This window comes from Schistocerca cancellata, unplaced genomic scaffold (genome assembly GCF_023864275.1).
Source record: "Schistocerca cancellata isolate TAMUIC-IGC-003103 unplaced genomic scaffold, iqSchCanc2.1 HiC_scaffold_649, whole genome shotgun sequence".
Classification (NCBI taxonomy): Eukaryota; Metazoa; Arthropoda; class Insecta; order Orthoptera; family Acrididae; genus Schistocerca; species Schistocerca cancellata.
The window spans coordinates 427,501-432,500 of NW_026046660.1; the positions used below are offsets into that span (position 1 = coordinate 427,501).

The 5,000-nt window shown below is 53.4% G+C and overlaps 1 non-coding gene across 1 annotated transcript in view; it reads left to right on the forward strand.

Moving 5' to 3' along the window:
* Nucleotides 1-3,282: 3,282 nt before the first annotated feature.
* Nucleotides 3,283-5,000, forward strand: part of LOC126137997 (small subunit ribosomal RNA) — a 1,909-nt gene continuing 191 nt past the window's right edge. Inside the window, exon 1 of the ribosomal RNA XR_007528045.1 lies at nt 3,283-5,000. This exon is cut by the window's right edge and continues 191 nt beyond it. This is a non-coding gene — a ribosomal RNA (small subunit ribosomal RNA).

The window sequence follows — 5,000 nt, forward strand, 5'->3', positions numbered from 1 at the left end:
GGGGTGCACCCAACACCACCACACTGCCACCTGTTACGGCACAGAAACAATGGCAGGAATGAATCACACAGGTGTGCCGCAACCACAGACGCGGCGCGCCTCCAGTCACGAGCGAAAAGCGCATAAGCGCATCCTGACGAGACATAACTGCTGTGACATACTGACGCTGCCTCAGACATTCACTTACAATGATCACTACCAACGAACCTCGGCCCCCCCCCCCAACAACACACTCTCTTACCACGTTGTGTACTGTAATCCAACCCATTTCGCACCTTAACCTAACCCATTTTGCACCTTAACCTAACCAAATTCGTAACGCAATTTGTACCACAATTTCTACCGCAATGTAACGCAATTTGTACCGCAATGTAACGCAATTTGTACCGCAATGTAACGCAATTTGTACCGCAATGTAACGCAATTTGTACCGCAATGTAACGCAATTTGTACCGCAATGTAACGCAATTTGTACCGCAATGTAACGCAATTTGTACCGCAATGTAACGCAATTTGTACCGCAATGTAACGCAATTTGTACCGCAATGTAACGCAATTTGTACCGCAATGTAACGCAATTTGTACCGCAATGTAACCCAAGTTGTGCCTTAACCTAACCCAAGTTGTGCCTTAACCTAACCCAAGTTGTGCCTTAACCTAACCCAAGTTGTGCCTTAACCTAACCCAAGTTGTGCCTTAACCTAACCCAAGTTGTGCCTTAACCTAACCCAAGTTGTGCCTTAACCTAACCCAAGTTGTGCCTTAACCTAACCCAAGTTGTGCCTTAACCTAACCCAAGTTGTGCCTTAACCTAACCCAAGTTGTGCCTTAACCTAACCCAAGTTGTGCCTTAACCTAACCCAAGTTGTGCCTTAACCTAACCCAAGTTGTGCCTTAACCTAACCCAAGTTGTGCCTTAACCTAACCCAAGTTGTGCCTTAACCTAACCCAAGTTGTGCCTTAACCTAACCCAAGTTGTGCCTTAACCTAACCCAAGTTGTGCCTTAACCTAACCCAAGTTGTGCCTTAACCTAACCCACGTTGTGCCTTAACCTAACCCAAGTTGTGCCTTAACCTAACCCACGTTGTGCCTTAACCTAACCCACGTTGTGCCTTAACCTAACCCACGTTGTGCCTTAACCTAACCCACGTTGTGCCTTAACCTAACCCACGTTGTGCCTTAACCTAACCCACGTTGTGCCTTAACCTAACCCACGTTGTGCCTTAACCTAACCCACGTTGTGCCTTAACCTAACCCACGTTGTGCCTTAACCTAACCCACGTTGTGCCTTAACCTAACCCACGTTGTGCCTTAACCTAACCCACGTTGTGCCTTAACCTAACCCACGTTGTGCCTTAACCTAACCCACGTTGTGCCTTAACCTAACCCACGTTGTGCCTTAACCTAACCCACGTTGTGCCTTAACCTAACCCACGTTGTGCCTTAACCTAACCCACGTTGTGCCTTAACCTAACCCACGTTGTGCCTTAACCTAACCCACGTTGTGCCTTAACCTAACCCACGTTGTGCCTTAACCTGCTCTGTAATTGGCATATGACACGTTACATTAATCTAGTGTTGTCTAACCACAACCCTCTGAATATAGTTCGCTACTCGCACCGCCCACCCTCTTGTGTATCGTTTCATGTTCAACACTTCGCAAGTGTTGCTTACTTTTTACATGCTCCCGCTGTACACTGTAATGTGGACGACTGCAGGATGTACATCGCCCCCCCCTCCCCCCCCCCTGCCTTCGCACGCTGGTCGTTCAGGTGCTTGCGTGTTCAATGCCCTTCGCAGCTGTTCACTGGCATTCGCATGTCGAAGCGCTCAGTCTACGTCGTGGTACGGCCTGTGTCCACTGTCCGCTGATGTCGTAAGCTTAACCCTCACATTGTACTGCACATAGGTCCGTATGTACTGAATGATACGCTGTGGCACATGTGTGACCGTACAACGACTGCGCCCAACAACAGCGAACCATACGGTCCAAATGTTGTGCACTCAGCCACGTGCCGTCTCCCCATAACAGCTACATTGCAGTGTGGTACGCCATAGAGACGTGTGGGAGTAACGGACGCCCTGGATGGCGATCAGCATGAGCCGTCTGTTGATGTAGTGGCGCGTGTATTCAAACGTAGTCGTCTCTTCTCACACAGTGTGATAGCATGGTGCACCGCGTTCCACATCTGCGACATGGTACAGATGCTGGTTGACAGTCGGTGTCGTAATGGACATCGCATACGTAGGGGGCCACCTCCCACGTGTTCTCTAGTCGTGCACATTTTGTTGCGTGTATGTGGGCAGACGTAGTGTGTCGTGGCACCTAACAGACAGGTATGCAATAATCGTTGCATTTGCAAACTGGGATGGACGTCTACGTTTGCTGGTGACGTTACGCAAATGAACAACTGGTAAACCCATTGTGGTGCGGTTGTTGTTGCTGGAGGTAAATCAGTAAGGGCAAATCTGTGTGTGAAGCGATACGCGGCGGTGGCTGGGTGGGACCGTCCCCGGCCGGTGAGGGGGGGCCGCCCGGCGTGCTGGCCGCGCGGTGCGTGGGCGCACGCGCTACAGCCGGCTGGTGGGGGCGCCCAGTGGCAGGCGCGCCGGCCGACGGACGCGGCAGGCGGCGCAGCTGCGCGCCGGGGCACCCTGCGCGCGGCGCCGGGCGGCCAAAGTGGGTCCTCGCGGGCCCGGTGCGAAGCGCGGTGGACATCTGCAGTGTGCTGGTCCGACTGAGGACTGTGTGCGTTGAGGATGCGCCGCCGCCCGGCACTCGGCGCCGCGACGCCGTCTGCTGCTCGGTCGCCCCAGCGGTTCTCGCTGGTGGTTTGTATCGCAGTTGTGCAGACGTGTTGGCACGTGCGCTGTGCTGGGAGAGTTCGCTTCGGCACCCACGTGGGGCCTTTGCCCTTCTGTGGCGCTGGCGTTGGAGCTGCCGGTCACCGTAGGTGGCGCGTGTTGTCTCCCGCCGGCAATGCCACGACAGCACGCTCCCGGGCCTCTGTCGGCAGCGGCAAGCTCAGTTGGGAGCACGGGTGGTCGCACCTAAAGCGTCTACTCGCCTAACTCCGGGCGATTGCGCCTCTCTCGAACCCGACCAAGTACTTAGGACGGCGCTGCGCGCCGCCGGGACCTGAGAGGGTTTCGAGGTGTATTGTGCAGGGGAGCTCAGCCTCCTCCTGTTTGCAGAATAATTGAGCGGACGCTTGCGTGTTCGCGCGGGCCCCTGGGACACACTCCCGGGCGGCCGGCTGCTCAGCTCTAGTTGACGCAGCTCCCTGGTTGATCCTGCCAGTAGTCATATGCTTGTCTCAAAGATTAAGCCATGCATGTCTCAGTACAAGCCGCATTAAGGTGAAACCGCGAATGGCTCATTAAATCAGTTATGGTTCCTTAGATCGTACCCACGTTACTTGGATAACTGTGGTAATTCTAGAGCTAATACATGCAAACAGAGTCCCGACCAGAGATGGAAGGGACGCTTTTATTAGATCAAAACCAATCGGTCGGCTCGTCCGGTCCGTTTGCCTTGGTGACTCTGAATAACTTTGGGCTGATCGCACGGTCCTCGTACCGGCGACGCATCTTTCAAATGTCTGCCTTATCAACTGTCGATGGTAGGTTCTGCGCCTACCATGGTTGTAACGGGTAACGGGGAATCAGGGTTCGATTCCGGAGAGGGAGCCTGAGAAACGGCTACCACATCCAAGGAAGGCAGCAGGCGCGCAAATTACCCACTCCCGGCACGGGGAGGTAGTGACGAAAAATAACGATACGGGACTCATCCGAGGCCCCGTAATCGGAATGAGTACACTTTAAATCCTTTAACGAGTATCTATTGGAGGGCAAGTCTGGTGCCAGCAGCCGCGGTAATTCCAGCTCCAATAGCGTATATTAAAGTTGTTGCGGTTAAAAAGCTCGTAGTTGGATTTGTGTCCCACGCTGTTGGTTCACCGCCCGTCGGTGTTTAACTGGCATGTATCGTGGGACGTCCTGCCGGTGGGGCGAGCCGAAGGCGTGCGACCGCCTCGTGCGTGTTCGTGCGTCCCGAGGCGGACCCCGTTGAAATCCTACCAAGGTGCTCTTTATTGAGTGTCTGGGTGGGCCGGCACGTTTACTTTGAACAAATTAGAGTGCTTAAAGCAGGCAAGCCCGCCTGAATACTGTGTGCATGGAATAATGGAATAGGACCTCGGTTCTATTTTGTTGGTTTTCGGAACCCGAGGTAATGATTAATAGGGACAGGCGGGGGCATTCGTATTGCGACGTTAGAGGTGAAATTCTTGGATCGTCGCAAGACGAACAGAAGCGAAAGCATTTGCCAAGTATGTTTTCATTAATCAAGAACGAAAGTTAGAGGTTCGAAGGCGATCAGATACCGCCCTAGTTCTAACCATAAACGATGCCAGCCAGCGATCCGCCGCAGTTCCTCCGATGACTCGGCGGGCAGCCTCCGGGAAACCAAAGCTTTTGGGTTCCGGGGGAAGTATGGTTGCAAAGCTGAAACTTAAAGGAATTGACGGAAGGGCACCACCAGGAGTGGAGCCTGCGGCTTAATTTGACTCAACACGGGAAACCTCACCAGGCCCGGACACCGGAAGGATTGACAGATTGATAGCTCTTTCTTGATTCGGTGGGTGGTGGTGCATGGCCGTTCTTAGTTGGTGGAGCGATTTGTCTGGTTAATTCCGATAACGAACGAGACTCTAGCCTGCTAACTAGTCGCGTGACATCCTTCGTGCTGTCAGCGATTACTTTTCTTCTTAGAGGGACAGGCGGCTTCTAGCCGCACGAGATTGAGCAATAACAGGTCTGTGATGCCCTTAGATGTTCTGGGCCGCACGCGCGCTACACTGAAGGAATCAGCGTGTCTTCCTAGGCCGAAAGGTCGGGGTAACCCGCTGAACCTCCTTCGTGCTAGGGATTGGGGCTTGCAATTGTTCCCCATGAACGAGGAATTCCCAGTAAGCGCGAGTCATAAGCTCGCGTTGAT